We start from the raw sequence: 20,804 nt of genomic DNA, 5'->3' as shown, positions 1-20,804 counted from the left end.
TTTTTTGTTTGCATTTTGACCACAAGTATTGTGGTTAATGCACACATGATTCCTTGTTAAAAGGTTTCAGTTTTGTTGCCAGATAAAAAAAAGGGGGAAAATCCTATTATTATATTTTGGTACTGGCAAAGGAGGTCTAATGATGGATCACACAAACGTTGCTGAACTCCTTTTAACTGGCACAAAAACTGACACCTTTATTCAAGGCATCATGTTTGCAATAACCACAACACAAGCAGTCAAAATGCAAACAAAAAAGACAACTCTGAGTTGTCTTTTTGCAAACATGATGCCTTGAATAAAGGTGTCAGTTTTTGTGCCAGTTAAAAGGGTAAAGCCTATTCCTATATCTTGCTTCTGGCAAAGGAGGTCTCATAATGTTTGCTGAACTCCCTTCCCGTGTACGTCGATGAGGTGTCGTGCCCTGGCTCGCCAGGAGAACAGTGCTCCAGCAATATTCCCAACTGAAAACTCGTTTCTTTAGAACTGCTGCTGCTGTTGTTGTGTGTTTAGTTTGTTGTCCCCCCCCCCCGCACCTCCGACGAGCACGGTTGTCCACGTGCGGTGCGAAAGATGCTCAACATCCGGTACATACGTGTGGACTCATTTCCATTTGCTCCGTCTGCATTGCAGAGAGTCTAGAAAGTGAGACCTGATGCTGCTGCCTAGGTTTTTCAACGTAATGTTGAGCCTGCCAGATATGACTTGGCTGGTTGGTGTGAGGTATGGTGTGGTGTGATCAGGTGGACCCCTAGCACAGGGGAAGACTGCATTGCTGTTACGTCACTTTGCTTGCCACCTCGGGGTTTGTTACCGGAGGCTCAACATCAACCGCAGCTGTCCAAGGTTGAGCTCCGGAAAATTATGTAGATACTTATTCTCTGGGTCTTTCGGTAAAGCCACGTAGATATATATATTTTTTTCTGTAGTCACGAAAGCTTTAAGTCAAGATTTAATGTGGATACAGTATATGAATTTGTGAATTATAGCGAATCGGGGTCATGCTTAGATTCATTAGGTTGGGGTCATTTGAAGCATCAATCAACATTTGACCAAAGCACCCAAAAATGCACCTGGTTTATTGAGAGCGCGCGAATGTCAGCCGCGTCAAGTTGTGGACCGTGCACCACCAGCAGGTCGCCCTCGTGCCGGCGGAGTCACGTGGTGGGCATCAGAGGGCAGTGCAGCAAATCCCATCGCTTGTGCTCACCTTCATGCAATTCCATGCCTCCTATTCGATGGCCGGCGTGGTGAGGTATGGTCAAATAACCAAGAACATCAATCCAGTAATTTGATTTGCTAAGAAAATGTTTTTTGTACGTTACCATTATATTCACGAATCGATGTTGTTTTTTGTTTATTTGCTTTTGTAGCCGTTAGCGGTTGCGGGGCTCACTTGAAACTCTTACGTGCGACATATGCGAATCGCAAAGATTTGACTCTTACGCAATTCGAGGCGCCTGTCGTGACGCTCAATGATAAAGGAGTCCCAATCGTCCCAACGCCGAATTGTCACAAACCCAGTGGGGCCGGAACGACGCCACAGAGTCACGCACCACGAACGGGGTGCAGACATCGCACCGCACCGACGCGAGTTGGAGCCGGGAATCCAACTCGGCTTTGCCGGGCACGGTGGCGTCGTGCGGCGCTAGCCCGCCCGTGCACGTGACTTGTTTCTTGGATGATCGACACCACGAGTTTGTAACGACATCGACAAGGTGGGGAGAGGGTGGGTGGGGGTGGCGAGAGTCGGGGTGGTGGTGGTGGTGGTGATGATGACATTATTCTCCCTTGTTTAGCCCAAAGGCTTGCCATCGCTGGAGCCACATTAGCACGCACCATTAACAAAGTGGATCTTAATTGATGACAGCTTAACTCTCGCTAAGTGGGGCCGAAGGAATGCGATTCATTAATTAATATTACATGCATTGGCTTCGGGTGGTTAGAGGGGTTAAGGCAAGCGAGCGGTTGCGTTGCCGTTAGCGAGCTGCGCTCTCGACCCAACGAACCGAGCTTGATTCTCCGCCACAGGCAGCGAGAATGGAATGATCTTGCAAGTGACTTCTTAGAGGCATATCGTTAAAGATCGATTTGTGATCGTGGGCCACTATGGACATTTGCATCAGCTCGTCGAGTTGTAGGCTGTGACCACCACGCATCCTCCCTGGAGCACTGCTCATTACTTATTTAGGAATTACGTGGCAACGTGGCCTCCTATTTGGCAGATTGATTCCCGCATGCGGGCAAGGCAGTGCTGGTGATTACAAGCCCATGGGCGGCACAGAAATCTCGCAGCCTCCTACCAAATTATTATCTGGCCCACGCCTTGGAATCACCCTTGCCCAAGTGCTTCGGCACTAACGTCACATTCAAAAGATGCCGCTCTAGAAGGGCCACTTTAGCCAACACTTGGGTAATCAGGCAACTCACTCATCAGCCTTTTGTCCATCCCTACGTAGACGTTCATCTATAGTAGAGGCATCGACAGCCACCACCAACAACGCAATTCCATGCCTCCTATTGATGGATCGGTTAGCAATAGCCTAGCAAACAGCCTTCCACACCGCACTGCTATGCTCCCCCCTCCCCCCAACCCATTTCGTAATTTGATTCATAAAACATTTGATGTTATCCTACCTCGAGTCGAGGACTAGTAATGACAGGAGCACCTATGAAGGCCGGCACTGTGGCACACGCGGGGGTGGGTGGACCAGCACCACGCCCGGTCGCCTTTCTCTCCCCAGTGGCGATGTTGTTACACATCGCACCAGGTACTCATTTGAGGCTGAGTGGACCTAGGGGAGACCCTGGACCGAATCAGATAACCGCCACTTGTGTTGGCCGTGAGCAGGAATCATACTCGGGTCGCCAGGTTCAGAGAGCAGCGCGCTAACCACTCTTCCTTCCGATATGAGGAAGCAACTGGAGCTCGGCACTTTTAAATACAGATTGAAAACTCGTTTCTCTCGAACTGTTTTTTTTGTGTGTGTTTAGTTTGTTGCCATTCCCCCGCAATTTCGATTAGCACGGTTGGCTCTAAAGGAAGTTGAACACACGTACATATTACCGCTCCCCACACCAGACGAAACACACAAGCACACACGTACAGCTGTCGGCAAACACCTCTACCCCTCAGACACATTCCGTCTTACGTAGCTAATTGTCCTAAAATAATCCATCCGCAGCCACCACTTTTCATCACCTAATTCGCACTAACAATAGCCACTCTTCCCTAACAAATTGCTGATTATTAATCGTCATGCAATTACCTGATGGCACTTTCCATCCACACCTCTAATTGCGTTAATTACAAGAGCACCATTATTAATTGCGCTCTATTCACGTAGAGATTCCGTGCAAGTTCCGGAGTGTCGTCGTGTCCGTGTCGCATGTTGACGCACGAAGAACAAATGAGAAATCCGGGCAGTCCCTGTGTGGTGTGAAAGCGGAGGGGGCTGCGGTGCTGACCGGGCAACGCTTGTGATGGTCACCGAATGCTTGGCAGCTTCCGAGAGTTTCTAACGCAGTGCGTGACGTGCGGTGACCCCGTGTTAAAAAATGATCACAACAGGCTGCATCTCATCAGTGGAGATTGTATCATGCTGCGCGTATAATGAATGCACTAATGCGTGTGTGGGCGTGTGTGTGTAGTAGGTCGACTCAGCCTCAAATTTGTATCTGGTGCGGTGTGAAAAACGTCGCCGCTCGGGAGACAAAGGTGGTTCGGGCGTGGTGCTGGCCACCTACCCCCTCGTGTGCCGTGCCGGCCTTCATAGGTGCTCGCTAACAGCACTTGCCCCAACAGTCTGTTAAGGCTATACGGGGGATCTGTGTCTTTGTGTATTTACGGGGAGCGGCGGTGCATTGGTTAGAACACTGCGTTACGAACCCGGTGACCTCGGTTCGATTCCCGGCCATGGATGACATCGGTCGTGAGTTATCTATCTGAACCGGTCCTGGGCCTCCCCTAAGTCGACCCATTATTGAATGAGTACCTGGGCCGTGATGTGAAACATCAGCACTGGGAAAACAAAGGCAGCCAGACATGGCTTTGGCCCCACAACCAACCTCATGCACTATGTCAACCTTAATATAGTTGAGCAAACTAAACAGGAATATGATTCTTAAAGTTCGGCAGTGACGTAGCGATCTGGAGGCAAGGGCTTGTAGATAGCGTGGATAAATGTCAACTCCCGGACCCACTGACTTGAACATTATTAGTTTCCAGATGACATTCCCCATTAAACTGGAGAATCAAACCGTTAACTAAATCACCTCGAAGACTCCCGGTGCCATCATACCTCGGAAGCTCAGCCGAGTTGAGCCTTGACGGCGCTGGGTTGGGCGACCACCAAGAACGTCATCGGATGTAGTGGGCAGCGGAGTGCAGTGCAACAAAATCTGTTTTTGTTCTACACCCTCCAACCTTCACCAGCCTGCACTGAGCAGCGTGGTGAAGTATCGCCAAATAGCCCTGCACAGCGGCGGGGATGGGGGCTATCATCCAAATCAAGGAGCGTGAGGGTTCGGTAGGCACGCTGGGCTGGGCGCTGAGCTGGGCGCTGAGCGGGGCGCTGGGCGCTGAGCTGGGCGCTGAGCGGGGCGCTGGGCTGGGCGCTGGGCGGGGCGCTGAGCGGGGAACTGAGCGGGGCGCTGGGCTGGGCCCGCCCTTCGACACGAACGGTCGCATTGCTCCGCGAGAGTTTAAAATGAAGCGGCATCGTCCCCGCTTGTGTCGTGCCCACGGCCGATACAAATCGGGACGAAACTGGGAGTGAGACGAAAACAAAAACACAAAGGTGAGAGACGAATTAAAGCCAACGACGTGGGAGAAACCTCCCCAGGCAGCCTATAAGGCTACTTTGTTACGGACGTCGCATTAGACTTGCAGAGCGATTGCCTCGTGCGGTGAAGCTCATTCATGGGCAATGCCCCTGTTGCCTTGCGGTGAGCGGAAGCATACACATTAGCAGGATCGGTGGCACGCGCTCGATCCACACGCGGCGCCTCCTCTCGCCCCGTTCAACCGGCCGGTGGATCACGCACGGATGGGAGATGAGCGGTTTTTAATGATGACGCGCTCGAGCTGGTTATATCCGATGATTTCAGTGGTTGATTACCGTACCGATCATCGGGTTTCAATCACGTGACCCATCGGAACGTCGTTTTGTGAGCGGCTGTGATGGGAGGTTATGGGTCGGGTGCCTCTTGTCGGGTGGTGGAGGTTTATCGGTGAGATGTCTTGCCGCAAAACTCCTGCCACGTTTGGTAGATACGAAGGAAAGTAATCCGGTGACCTGTTTACGATGCAGAACTCAAGTCAAAGTGTTTCCCAGCTCACAAGAGCAATGGGGCGAAGCGCCTTGAGCCAGTGGTAGAAATTGCCCATCCCATGACGACGGCAGGTCTATCCACAACACAAACACTTGTCCAGTTCTCAGACAGAGGTTCTCCTTTTAACTACTCCTCCGACAACATCGCCCGACATGCATCCGATCTCGTTAGAGCTCGGAGGATAAGCAGGAGGGCGCCTGGTTCGTAGCTCCGCTGGTTCGTCAATGGGTGACCACCGGTCCTCGTTCGGTGTTGGTGAGCAGGAGATGTGGGGAGCGGTGGTGTAGCGGTTAGCGCTACGCTGCGCTATGAGCCCGGCGACCCTAATTCGCTTCCCGCTCACGGCCAACATCGGTGACGAATATCTGAACCGGTTCTGGGCCTCCCGTAGGTCGACTCAGCCTCAAATGAGTACCTGGTGCAGTGTGTAAACATCGCCACTGGGGAGCCGAAAGCGGTCGGGCGTGGTGCTGGCCACCCACCCCCTGATGTGTCGTATCGGCCTTCATAGGTGCTCGCTAACAGCACTTGCCCCTACAGTCTAAGGTCACACGGGGGATCTTTGTCTTTGTTAGGTGTTGTGGCCAGGAGATGGCAGTGCCGAGTGTCGGCCCGTCGTATGCGTGGTGGGTTTTCCCCGGCTTCTCCCACCTCCAAACACAAAGAGCCCCCGCATAGCCTTAACAGATTGTTTTTGGGGCAAGTGCTGTCAGCAAGCACCCATGAAGGTACACGAGGGAGTGGGTGGCCAGCATCACCACCTGACGCTTTTGGCTCCTCAGTGGCGATGTTAACACTGCACCAGGTACTCGTTTGAGGATGAGTCGACCTAGGGGAGGCCCAGAACCGGTTCAGATATTCGTCACCGATGTTGCCCGTGAGCTGGAAGCGACACAGGGTCGCCGGGTTCATAGCACAGTGCGCTAACCACTGCGCCATCGCTCTCCCATTTGCTCCCTTATAAACACAAAGCATTCTTCAACGGAATTGGCCAATCATTCCAACGTAGTAAGACCCTGTTGAAACTGAGTCTTGAGACATAAAGTGAAGCTTTTCTCAATAAATCAAACGGCAAAATATGTCCACTCCCATCCTCAATGGCAGTCCTTAGGCAAGTGATAGAAATTCCACATTATCGTGGCAGGGCCTATTTTAAGACTCAGCGATTACTGAATGTGTGGAATACAAGCGATGCATAGGTGGTGGGGTTGGAGCCATTTCAGCCAGGAGGGAGGAGGGAATCCTTTTCCTTTCATATGACGGGGAGTTGATTAGCAACGTGAATATTATAAACTATGTTTTTTCATTTACCAGGTAAGGCCCACTGAGCTATATAGCTCTTTTTCAGAAGAGACCTGGCCACAAATGTGGAAATGTATACCAGCCAATTACTCTCAACGCGTGTTTCTAAATGTGGAGGGGAAACCCGGATAAAAAAAACCCCACACGACTACGGGGAGAGAGAACATGCCAACTGCAAATATACAGCCGACGTCAGGGTCGGGATCGATCCCAGGACCCCTGTATACCAGGCGAGGTAGTTAACATCTAGCCACCGCGGCGCCCCTATAATATAATGTTCGTATGCGGTCTCGTGGCAGGCAAGCGGGATTCTGATGCAGATCTGGGGCACGGGGAGCGGGGCAGGGCACGGAGCCGCGGATCAATGTGGCAATCTCACCCAGAGGCGAGACCACGCGGTTGTCGATAAAGCGGAACTGAAGCCTCGCCCGAAACCCCCAGCACCCACCCTGCCAACCCCTTCCCCCAACCCACAGCCTAGCTCATTACATGCAGGCGGCGTCAATTATCAAAAATTAATCACGCTGATGAATATTTCTCGAACGACTTGGAGCAAGGCTAACAGCGGTCGATTTTGGGTTGGGGTTTTGTTTTTGCTCGGCCTTGCATTTATGACCCCCCCCCCTCCCCCCCGCCAGCAGCCTTATTTTTGTTGTTGTCTGGGTCGATCAGCAATGCCCTGTGCCTCGGTCGGCAACAGCCACCGGCCGAGAGCATCACTTAACCCTCCTCTTCCTCCACCCCCCCCCCCACCACCACCACCACCATCGCTTTAGCGTCGCGCGTCTCTCAGCTGAACATCGCCGGCGGCGTTCGATAGCCGACGACCCCGAGAGCCTCCGGTGAATGCGGTCCGAGCTCGTCCGGATGTTACCGCGGCAGCGAAAATCTGTGCAATGTTGAGGCTGGTTCCTTGCCCAGCCAGAATTCGTGCGCTCGTGTTGATGAAGCAATTACTGCTGGATATAATAATAATAATAACAACAACGATAATACGCACTCCCGTAAATGTGTGCGGCCGATGGGATGTGCACAAAATAAACAAATGCTTGTATTACATTTTTATTTAAAGCTTTCGTGACTGCAGTAATTCATATTCTTGGTTCTTTCGGTAAAGTCACGTTGAAGGGAAACAACAAAATAATAATATATATATATATAACAATTAAATTCTCACGGCGTTTCGACTGTACCACAAACAGTCGAAACGTTGTGAGATTTTAGTGGTGGTCGCTCTACACCTTGCATGGGTAACCGCCACCAATGCAGGAATGAGGCTGCTGCATGGCTACGTTGTCAAAAGAGCGCAGCGCAGCGAATCTCCCCCGCCGCGCAGTGACGCTGCTCCGACACCTCCGCTCCCCGCACCTCGCCACCCCGCGCCGAGCAGGGCGGCGAGGTGCTGGGCGGCGTGGGGAGGTCCTCATCCGGCAGTCGATCGCGGAAAGGACCGTGCAGCTGCGTGCGGTGTTTGCCGAGTTCCTTCGCGTCATCTTCGTGTCGCTGGTGTGATTTCGTAAATGTTGTTGTTGTTGTTGCTTTAGTTCAGCTTTTGTTTTAGGCCTTTGCTCAGAGCTTAGTTGACTGCGTCAATTCCCGCTGTTTCTGGTACCGCAAGCCTAGTCAATGGCATTTGATTTGAGTGTTCTGCGGGATCTGATTAATCGTGAGTAAGGAACGTTTTCTAAACCCGAATTGCGCATGTGGTCGGTTGTCCTCTAAATATTTCCGTATTCTGTTCACAGTGAGCTGCGCGAGTGATGTATGTGCTTTAATTGCGATGAGGCGAATGCTTGTCATTATTCAAATGAGCTATATCGCCATTTTATGGAATAGAGGAATTTATCGAGGCATCATTACACGATCGAGGTATTTTTATTTACGGTTAAATATCCGAGTAAATAGTTCCACTAACTTTGGTCAATCACGTCGTCAAATGTATTTGATGCTGTCCACAGTTATACTTTCTGGGCTAGCAGCTTCCCTGTTTTCATATTGTGAAGATCAGTGTTCACTTCTGAACCTTTCTCCGCTTCATCTGACAATTATTTAATTCCCTGGATATATTGCTAATCGACAGTTCACCATCATTGATGCAAACAGGCCTGACTGCTGATGAGACACTGCATGTCGAAACCGGTCCAGAGATTGAGTCAATGCTGCTTAGGTTATGCACTTCCAGAGAGCCATGCGGCTGATGGTTTGTTTGAAACATACTTAAAAAATATATATATATATCTGAACCAAGCTTACACCCCCAAAGACAAAGATCCCTCTAATAGCCTTAACAGACAGTTGGGGCTGTTAGCGACCACTTATGAACGTCGGCACAGCATACTAGGGGGTGGGTGGGTGGGTGTCCAGCACCACGGCCGGTCGACCCTTCCCCCCCACGACGCCTCCCACCACCACTTCACCAACGTGCTGTGAAGTATGGTCAAGCAACCCCCATGACAGACTCAGCCTCGGGAGTCATTCGACCAGCAGTGGATTGACAAAGGCTGTAAATTATTCTTATTGAATCAACTCGCTCCCTTATTAAACACGCATAAGTGGCTTCATCAATGCCTGCTCTGATGGACGTGCAGACAGACAAATAGCCCGACGGAGTCGATGGAGTCAGTGATGTATTGGGCTTCTTCATATTCAATGCTCTGTCAGTGCAGCTGGAAGGGGGAGGGGTGGAGTGTTCAGAAATACTTTATATTGATCCAAACCGATCAACAGATCCTTCTCCCGCTGACTGCCGACTCCAGCATCCACACGACTGCGTTCTAGCGGGTAAAGGTGCAGTCCTGCAATAGCTTGCTCATGTCCCTGCTGCCGGGAAGGGTCTCCACTAGAGGTAGCTCTAAAGATCCCTTCTAGATCTCCTATCTAGAGTTCTAGAGATTCCCTCTAGATCTCTTCTCTAGAGCTGTAGAGATCCCCCAAACATCTCCTATCTAGAGTTCTAGAGATCCCCTCTAGATCTCCTAACTAGAGCTCTAGAGATCCTCTCTACATCTCCTATTTAGAGCTCTAGAGATCCCCTCTACATCTCCTATCTAGAGTTCTAGAGATCCGCTCTACATCTCCTATCTAGAGTTCTAGAGATCCCCTCTACATCTCCTATCTAGAGTTCTAGAGATCCCTTCTAGATCTCATATCTAGAGTTCTAGAGATCCCCTCTACATCTCCTATCTAGAATTCTGGAGATCCCCTCTACATCTCCTATCTAGAGCTCTAGAGATCCCCTCTAGATCTCCTATCTAGAGCTATAGAGATCCCCTCTACATCTCCTATCTAGAGTTCTAGAGATCCCCTCTAGATCTCCTATCTAGAGTTCTAGAGATCCCCTCTACATCTCCTATCTAGGGTTCTAGAGATCCACTCTAGATCTCCTATCTAGAGTTCTAGAGATCCCCTCTACATCTCCTTTTAGAGCTCTAGAGATCCCCTCTACATCTCCTATCTAGAGTTCTAGAGATCCCCTCTACATCTCCTATCTAGAGTTCTAGAGATCCCCTCTAGATCTCCTATCTAGAGTTCTAGAGATCCCCTCTACATCTCCTATCTAGAGTTCTAGAGATCCCCTCTACATCTCCTATCTAGAGTTCTAGAGATCCGCTCTACATCTCCTATCTAGAGTTCTAGAGATCCCCTCTACATCTCCTATCTAGAGTTCTAGAGATCCCCTCTACATCTCCTATCTAGAGTTCTAGAGATCCCCTCCTGATCTCCTATCTAGAGTTCTAGAGAGCCCCTCTACATCTCCTATCTAGAGTTCTAGAGATCCCCTCTACATCTCATATCTAGAGTTATAGAGATCCCCTCTAGTTCTCCTATCTAGAGTTCTAGAGTTCCCCTCTATATTTCCTATCTAGAGCTCTAGAGATCCCCTCTACATCTATCTAGAGTTCTAGAGATCCCCTCCTGATCTCCTATCTAGAGTTCTAAAGATCCCCTCTACATCTCCTATATAGAGCTCTAGAGATCCCCTCTACATCTCCTATCTAGAGTTCTAGAGATCCCCTCTAGATCTCCTATCTAGAGTTCTAGAGATCCCCTTTAGATCTCCTATCTAGAGTTCTAGAGATCCCCTCTAGATCTCCTAACTAGAGCTCTAGAGATCCCCTCTACATCTCCTATTTAGAGCTCTAGAGATCCCCTCTACATCTCCTATCTAGAGTTCTAGAGATCCCCTCTAGATCTCCTATCTAGAGTTCTAGAGATCCCCTCTACATCTCCTATCTAGAATTCTGGAGATCCCCTCTACATCTCCTATCTAGAGCTCTAGAGATCCCCTCTAGATCTCCTATCTAGAGCTATAGAGATCCCCTCTACATATCCTATATAGAGTTCTAGAGATCCCCTCTACATCTCCTATCTAGAGTTCTAGAGATCCCCTCTACATCTCCTATCTAGGGTTCTAGAGATCCCCTTTAGATCTCCTATCTAGAGCTCTAGAGATCCCCTCTACATCTCCTATCTAGAGTTCTAGAGATCCCCTCTACATCTCCTATCTAGAGCTCTAGAGATCCCCTCTACATCTCCTATCTAGAGTTCTAGAGATCCCCTCTAGTTCTCATATCTAGAGTTCTAGAGATCCCCTCTACGTCTCCTATATAAAGCTCTAGAGATCCCCTCTACATCTCCTATCTAGAGTTCTAGAGATCCCCTCTAGATCTCCTATCTAGAGTTCTAGAGATCCCCTTTAGATCTCCTATCTAGAGCTCTAGAGATCCCCTCTACATCTCCTATCTAGAGTTCTAGAGATCCCCTCTACATCTCCTATCTAGAGTTCTAGAGATCCCCTCTACATCTCATATCTAGAGTTATAGAGATCCCCTCAAATTCTCCTATCTAGAGTTCTAGAGTTCCCCTCTACATTTCCTATCTAGAGCTCTAGAGATCCCCTCTACATCTATCTAGAGTTCTAGAGATCCCCTCCTGATCTCCTATCTAGAGTTCTAGAGATCCCCTCTACATCTCCTATATAGAGCTCTAGAGATCCCCTCTACATCTCCTATCTAGAGTTCTAGAGATCCCCTCTAGATCTCCTATCTAGAGTTCTAGAGATCCCCTTTAGATCTCCTATCTAGAGCTCTAGAGATCCCCTCTACATCTCCTATCTAGAGTTCTAGAGATCCCCTCTACATCTCCTATCTAGAGCTCTAGAGATCCCCTCTACATCTCCTATCTAGAGTTCTAGAGATCCCCTCTAGTTCTCATATCTAGAGTTCTAGAGATCCCCTCTACGTCTCCTATATAAAGCTCTAGAGATCCCCTCTACATCTCCTATCTAGAGTTCTAGAGATCCCCTCTAGATCTCCTATCTAGAGTTCTAGAGATCCCCTTTAGATCTCCTATCTAGAGCTCTAGAGATCCCCTCTACATCTCCTATCTAGAGTTCTAGAGATCCCCTCTACATCTCCTATCTAGAGCTCTAGAGATCCTCTCTACATCTCCTATCTAGATTTCTAGAGATCCCCTCTAGTTCTCCTATCTAGAGTTCTAGAGATCCCCTCTACATCTCCTATCTAGAGCTCTAGAGATCCCCTCTACATCTATCTAGAGTTCTAGAGATCCCCTCCTGATCTCCTATCTAGAGTTCTAGAGATCCCCTCTACATATCCTATATAGAGCTCTCGAGATCCCCTCTACATCTCCTATCTAGAGTTCTAGAGATCCCCTCTAGATCTCCTATCTAGAGTTCTAGAGATCCCCTTTAGATCTCCTATCTAGAGTTCTAGAGATCCCCTCTAGATCTCCTATCTAGAGCTCTAGAGATCCCCTCTAGATCTCCTATCTAGAGCTTTAGAGATCCCCTCTAGATCTCCTATCTAGAGTTCTAGAGATCCCCTTTAGATCTCCTATCTAGAGCTCTAGAGATCCCCTCTACATCTCCTGTCTAGAGCCCCCTCTGGCCAGACATCTGGGACGAGGTGGGAGTATCCCGCACGTTACCCCACCACACGTAAACGTGCCGTTCGACGAACTATGGCGAACCCGTTTACTGCACACTGCAGAGTGGACCGAGGCGGGAGTATTAAAAATTTAAAAAAATAAACTTGCCCTATTGTTTCAACTGCCACGCAGAGAGCTCGAACCGGCGACCTCTGGATTGCAAGCCCCGATGTGAATGTCCACACCACGCCAGCACCTCGCTCTGCTGGGTGCTATCCCCTCGTCCGTCATGTGGGGTGTTCTACGGGTGCTCTGTCATTGATGGAATTGGCCAAACATCTGAATGCGCATGGCTCTTGTGAAAGAAGAGCCTTGAGACTCAATGAGGCTTTACTGGATAAAGGCTAATGACCATTATGAAGATAATTAATTTTGATTGATTGCAATGGGACTGGATACACCCTGACCGATTTAAACTAATGATCGGGAGCTTTGCTGATCTATGTAGGGATAATGATCTCTGTCTATTGATCATACGCAACAGTACCGTATCTTATATCAACTGAGGGATCATCGGCATCATCATCATTAACAAATAACTCAGTCACTGTCTTTGTATCCCTCCTGAGCAGTCTGTGGCCTGTGAATCTGTATCGCTCCTTGACCGCTTGCCTACTCCGTTGTGTCGCTCCTTCTCGACTCATCCGCCCGTGTCTCGCTCTTCTTGCCTGTCCATCTCGAGGTGCATCTCGTCACCTGCTTTTGTCTCTGCCTTGTCACATCTGCCTGGAGGTGTTTCTCTTTCCCCGTCTGTCTCTCCGTGTACATCTCCCACGTGACTGTGTTTCTCCTTCAGTGCCTTTCGCCACCCTGTCTCTCTGTATGTCTCTCTTATCGTCTCTTTGTCTCCCTGTGTCTGCGTTCCTCCTATTATCTTTCTATCCTCTGCACTCCCTGTCCACCCTTGCCTATACCCACATATCCTCATATGCCTCTGTCTGCATGTGCATCTCCTTGTCTCTATCCCCTATATCTGAGTCTGCCCGTGCTCCTACTCGTATAAGTTCCATCTCCATCGATATTCTTCTCGTCGCGTCCCTCCTTCGCTGTCCACCCGAGCCGTGGTGTGGACTCGCCTCTATTTGCAGTGCTCGATGCTAGACACAAGGCGGCGAAGCACCGCTCACGGGATCAGTGCAGCCACTGCAGTCACGGAAACCAGACCGAGGGAACCGATTGACCGAACACTCGCGTTTGTGAGATAATAACCGCCAAACCGGTAACCGTTTAAAGAGTCGATTACCGAACGGCACAACGGCCTACGGCACCCACCGCGTTCTACATCTTTGCAGCAATGCAATTTCTCGCTCACGCCACTGCTGGTGGAAGGGCCATAAAGAGGCCCCCCGCTGAAGGCAAGTTTAGCCTGCTCCTCGATGTTGGCGAGATGCCTGGGATAGGCGACGAAGCTACGGTCCGAGCGCCGGTCACGACCCACGACCTCAAACTATAAGCGACTTCATGGGACCTCCAGTACCAAAATGTGATAATAGGTTTTTCCCCTTTTTTCTGGCAACAAAGCAGGTGTTAAGATGTTAAAACACCAAACTGAAACCTTTTACAAGGTATCATGTCTGCATTAACCACAATGCTTGTGGTCAGAACGCAAACGGAAAACATACTCTTGCCTTTTGGCGTCCTCTGGTCTAACGCCGTTTGAGACGAGGCTCAAAAGAAAGCTGTCTCTGGAGTGGACCAATCAGTTTCAAGGACAATGCATCATATATTATCAAAGTATGCTTTTTTCTTTGCATTCTGACCACAAGTATTGTGGTTAATGCAGACATGATTCCTTGTTAAAGGTTTCAGTTTGGCGTTTTAACATCTTAACACCTGTTTTGTTGCCAGAAAAAAGGGAGAAAACCCTATTATCATTTTAAACTATTTATTTTCATTTTACCAGGTAAGGCCACACTGAGCTGCATATCACTTTTTCACGATCGACCTGGCCACAAATGATAGCCCAACGAAGTGGCGAATCGCGTGGAAATGTACAGCAGCCAAATACTCTGAACGCGTGGCGTTGTTTGTAAATGTGGAGGGAACAACCGGAGGACACAGAGAAACAAAATCCACGCGACCACGGGAAGAGAGAGACACGCAAACTCCAAATATACAGCAGCATGCGTCAGGGTCGCCATCGGACCCACGACCTCCTGTACACCAGGAGAGGTAGCTAACATCGCTCACCAACAACCACACGAGTCCTACCGCTTGAGACATCTCGTCCATGCCATCGGCCTCCCCCCCTCCCCCCGCCAGCATCTTAGCCGCACTGATCAGGCACTGTGCGTGCCAAGCGATTTGCTGAAACCGGGACACAACGTTGTGGGGGCGAAGGCTGCGGGGTGCGTCAATAGTGCACACGCAGTTACTTTATTTCGCAGCGCGCTCCTTCCAATCCTGAAAAGAAGAAAAAAAACCCCTTCCTCTGAAACGTAACCACCTCCCCCCACTACCCGCACCGCGTCCTTCCAAGTTGGTCAAACTTCTATGGCGCCGTGCGTTGCCCGGCGCTCGCGTGATGGAATCGAATGAGACAATTTGCCTCTCGCCGAGGGGCTGATTTCAAGTCGCTGCGCCAATCGTCATTAACCGACGCTCGCGTCCAGTGACCGCCCGACTGTTTTACCCGGTCAAGTCAAATAACAAATTGCGTTGTCGATGCCATGGCCCCATGCAGATCAGCGTTCTGAACACAGATCGCTGCCTATAATTATGATGCGCATGGACATCACGCGTGTTAGGTCAATCCACCGCTGGACGATTGACCACCCCCGCCCCCTCGTGGGGGTGTGGGGTTGTTTGACCATACTTCACCATGCTAGGTTAGTGCGGGCTGGTGAAGAGGGGAAAACCTAGGACAATTGTAGGTGTCACTCGCTCGCCGCGACAGAATGTAGCTCGTCGCAACCAACTGTGAAGCAAATTGCGGGATTACGTTCCAGTAAGTCCTCGTTTAATGCGGTAGATGCTTTCCTGAAACGTTGTAATGATGAAGTTCAATCTAGATTTGAAGTTTGCGGGAATTCTTCTGCTACTAGACCACCCAGATTATATGGTCTTCCTAAGATACGTAAAAAAGGTACTCCACTTTGGCCCATCGTTTCCACTATCAACTCACCTACCTACTAGCTGGCCCCTTTTCTGTCTGACACCTTGCTTCCATTCACGGGCAAGACTACCTCAGCAGTACGTAACTCAGCTCACTTGGTCTCTCTAATCAAGGGCATTTCACTGTCCCCAGATGATTTTATCGTCAGCTTTGATGTAGTTTATCTGTTCACCAAGGTTCCTGTGCCTGACACCTTAGCAATAATTGAAGGTTTAGTCCAACATGGACTGAATCCTGATGGTCCTACTCTGGTTAAGCACTGCCTTACCAACACTTACTTCACCTGGAATGGTACTTTCTACAAACAAAATGAAGGTACCCCCATGGGTTCCCCCTTATCATCAGTGATAGTGAATGTTTTCATGGAGAAATTTGAAACAAATGCCATCCAGACATCCACCCTACGTCCTTCCTTGTGGAAGAGATATGTAGATGACACTTTCATCATTTGGCCACATGGCCTGCCAGCAATGAACCAATTTCTCAACCACATTAATTCCATACACCCATCCATCAAATTCACCATGGAAGTGGAGAAGGATGGTGAGCTCCCATTCCTGGATGTCTTGTTTGAGAAGAGACCTGACGGCTCGTTGGGACACTGTCTACAGGAAACCTACCCACACAGATTCCTATCTGAAACCTGATTCCCACCACCATCCGGCACAGAAGAATTCCCTCATCAAAACACTACACCATAGGGCCCACTGCATTTCTGACCAACACCACCTAGCCAGTGAACTGGAACACGTACACCAGGCCCTCAAGATGAATGGGTACTCGGATCGCATTATTCGCAAAGCTGTTTCTCCAACCATAGAGAAACAACCCCCCGAGGTGCTGATCAAAACGATCACCTTGCCATACATAGCAGGTGTTACCAAAAAGATTTCCAAAATCTTAAACAAACACAAGATCCAGGTCCGATTCAATACAGTACACAAAATCCGTAATCTAATCCCATCTGTGAAGGATGTCATTCCTGGCATGCAATACCCTGGAGTCTACAAACTGAGCTGTACCTGCGGTAGCAGTTACATTGGGGAAACGAAACGATATATCTCGGTCCGTGTTCACGAACACAAGGCAGATCAGAAACACGGCAGAACCAATTCCTCAGCCGTAGATGACCATTGTTATAACGCTGTGGGCTCGCATGATATTGTTTTTTTCCGAGACCAAGGTACTCTGCAAACTATCGGGCTACTATCAAAGGTTTGTTCATTAAGCCATCCAGATATATAAACATAGACATAACTTCAACCGAGAAGATGGATACAAATTGAGCAATCATTGGAAGGATGCTATTATCCAGGTTAAACCTTAACTGCTTTATGGTGTTGCCTTCATATCCGCATCTCCAGTTTCTTCAGCCTCCCACTCCCAGCCACCCCCCCCTCCCCGGCATTTTGTCTGCTCGTCCTCTAAACGCTCTGGCAGCGCTCCCCTCTCCCTACCCCACACCCCCCCCCCCCTCTCTATCTCTCCCCCCTCGCTCCTCCCCCCTCTCTTACCTATACGGCCTATTGTCACGCCAGCCGTTTTGCCCACTTCAGCAATTGTTTCTTGCTGTGGTTGTCCCACCTGATAACGGACGCTTGCGTTGCGCCCGACACGTCGTGATTTATTTTATTTTATACTTACGTGACTTTACCGAAATAACCAAAGAGTGACGATGAAGTTGCATGCAAAATACAGTGGGATGGCAGGACTAACATCTGAGGGTACACCGGCGCGTTAGCGACTCATACCGCATACCGTATCATGCAGTGCAGCTCAAGAAAGTAGTTCGCAGTCGACCGCTCAAAAAACCGCGTTATCACTGGACGCGTTCCACATTATAATGATGAGCGTTATCACTGGGCGAGTTCCACATTATAATGATGAGCGTTATAACTGGGCGCGTTCCACATTATAATGATGAGCGTTGTAACTGGGCATGTTCCACATTATAATGATGAGCGTTATAACTGGGCGCGTTCCACATTATAATGATGAGCGTTATAACTGGGCATGTTCCACATTATAATGATGAGCGTTATAACTGGGCATGTTCCACATTATAATGATGAGCGTTATAACTGGGCATGTTCCACATTATAATGATGAGCGTTATAACTGGGCGCGTTCCACATTATAATGATGAGCGTTGTAACTGGGCATGTTCCACATTATAATGATGAGCGTTATCACTGGGCACGTTACACATTATAATGATGAGCGTTATAACTGGGCATGTTCCACATTATAATGATGAGCGTTGTAACTGGGCGCGTTCCACATTATAATGATGAGCGTTATCACTGGGCACGTTACACATTATAATGATGAGCGTTATCACTGGGCATGTTACACATTATAATGATGAGCGTTATCACTGGGCATGTTCCACATTATAATGATGTGCGTTATAACTGGGCATGTTCCACATTATAATGATGAGCGTTATAACTGGGCATGTTACACATTATAATGATGAGCGTTATCACTGGGCATGTTACACATTATAATGATGAGCGTTATCACTGGGCATGTTCCACATTATAATGATGTGCGTTATCACTGGGCATGTTCCACATTATAATGATGAGCGTTATAACCGGGCACGTTCCACATTATAATGATGAGCGTTATCACTGGGCACGTTACACATTATAATGATGAGCGTTGTAACTGGGCATGTTCCACATTATAATGATGAGCGTTATCACTGGGCATGTTACACATTATAATGATGAGCGTTATAACTGGGCATGTTCCACATTATAATGATGAGCGTTATAACTGGGCATGTTCCACATTATAATGATGAGCGTTATAACTGGGCATGTTCCACATTATAATGATGAGCGTTATAACTGGGCGCGTTCCACATTATAATGATGAGCGTTGTAACTGGGCATGTTCCACATTATAATGATGAGCGTTATCACTGGGCACGTTACACATTATAATCATGAGCGTTATAACTGGGCATGTTCCACATTATAATGATGAGCGTTGTAACTGGGCGCGTTCCACATTATAATGATGAGCGTTATCACTGGGCACGTTACACATTATAATGATGAGCGTTATCACTGGGCATGTTCCACATTATAATGATGAGCGTTATAACTGGGCATGTTCCACATTATAATGATGAGCGTTGTAACTGGGCGCGTTCCACATTATAATGATGAGCGTTATAACTGGGCGCGTTCCACATTATAATGATGAGCGTTGTAACTGGGCATGTTCCACATTATAATGATGAGCGTTATAACTGGGCATGTTCCACATTATAATGATGAGCGTTATCACTGGGCATGTTCCACATTATAATGATGAGCGTTGTAACTGGGCATGTTCCACATTATAATGATGAGCGTTGTAACTGGGCGCGTTCCACATTATAATGATGAGCGTTATAACTGGGCATGTTCCACATTATAATGATGAGCGTTATCACTGGGCATGTTCCACATTATAATGATGAGCGTTATAACTGGGCATGTTCCACATTATAATGATGAGCGTTATAACTGGGCATGTTCCACATTATAATGATGAGCGTTATCACTGAGCGCGTTCCACATTATAATGATGTGTGTTATCACTGGGCATGTTCCACATTATAATGATGAGCGTTATAACTGGGCATGTTCCACATTATAATGATGAGCATTGTAACTGGGCGCGTTCCACATTATAATGATGAGCGTTATCACTGGGCACGTTCCACATTATAATGATGAGCGTTATCACTGGGCGCGTTCCACATTATAATGATGAGCGTTATCACTGGGCGCGTTCCACATTATAATGATGAGCGTTATCACTGGGCGCGTTCCACATTATAATGATGAGCATTATAACTGGGCGCGTTCCACATAATGATGAGCGTTATCACTGGGCATGTTCCACATTATAATGATGAGCGTTGTAACTGGGCATGTTCCACATTATAATGATGAGCGTTATAACTGGGCACGTTCCGCATTATAATAATGTGCGTTATAACTGGGCATGTTCCACATTATAATGATGAGCGTTATCACTGGGCGCGTTCCACATTATAATGATGGGCGTTATAACTGGGCACGTTCCACATTATAATGATGTGCGTTATCACTGGGCGCGTTCCACATTATAATGATGAGCGTTATAACTGGGCACATTACACATTATAATGATGAGCGTTATAACTGGGCGCGTTCCACATTATAATGATGAGCGTTATAACTGGGCACATTCCACATTATAATGATGAGCGTTATCACTGGGCATGTTCCACATTATAATGATGAGCGTTGTAACTGGGCATGTTCCACATTATAATGATGAGCGTTATAACTGGGCACGTTCCGCATTATAATAATGTGCGTTATAACTGGGCATGTTCCACATTATAATGATGAGCGTTATCACTGGGCGCGTTCCACATTATAATGATGGGCGTTATAACTGGGCACGTTCCACATTATAATGATGTGCGTTATCACTGGGCGCGTTCCACATTATAATGATGAGCGTTATAACTGGGCACATTACACATTATAATGATGAGCGTTATAACTGGGCGCGTTCCACATTATAATGATGAGCGTTATAACTGGGCACATTCCACATTATAATGATGAGCGTTATCACTGGGCATGTTCCACATTATAATGATGAGCGTTGTAACTGGGCATGTTCCACATTATAATGATGAGCGTTATAACTGGGCACGTTCCGCATTATAATAATGTGCGTTATAACTGGGCATGTTCCACATTATAATGATGAGCGTTATCACTGGGCGCGTTCCACATTATAATGATGGGCGTTATAACTGGGCACGTTCCACATTATAATGATGTGCGTTATCACTGGGCGCGTTCCACATTATAATGATGAGCGTTATAACTGGGCACATTACACATTATAATGATGAGCGTTATAACTGGGCGCGTTCCACATTATAATGATGAGCGTTATAACTGGGCACATTCCACATTATAATGATGAGCGTTATCACTGGGCATGTTCCACATTATAATGATGAGCGTTATCACTGGGCATGTTCCACATTATAATGATGAGCGTTATCACTGGGCGCGTTTCGCGTTGTTCCGAAACC

At 48.0% G+C, this 20,804-nt stretch overlaps 1 long non-coding RNA gene across 1 annotated transcript in view; it reads left to right on the top strand.

The window, feature by feature from the left end:
• The first annotated feature begins 4,681 nt into the window (after positions 1-4,681).
• The window catches only part of LOC142929194 (uncharacterized), a 31,488-nt gene continuing 15,365 nt past the window's right edge, over positions 4,682-20,804 (top strand). Inside the window, exon 1 of the long non-coding RNA XR_012945413.1 lies at positions 4,682-4,799. This is a non-coding gene — a long non-coding RNA (uncharacterized LOC142929194). The remainder of the gene's footprint in view (positions 4,800-20,804) is intronic.

Source organism: Petromyzon marinus, chromosome 26 (genome assembly GCF_048934315.1).
Source record: "Petromyzon marinus isolate PM22_M1 ecotype Great Lakes invasive population chromosome 26, UKy_Petmar_22M1.pri1.0, whole genome shotgun sequence".
Taxonomy (NCBI): Eukaryota; Metazoa; Chordata; class Hyperoartia; order Petromyzontiformes; family Petromyzontidae; genus Petromyzon; species Petromyzon marinus.
This window is presented reverse-complemented; position numbering and strand designations above follow the sequence as displayed.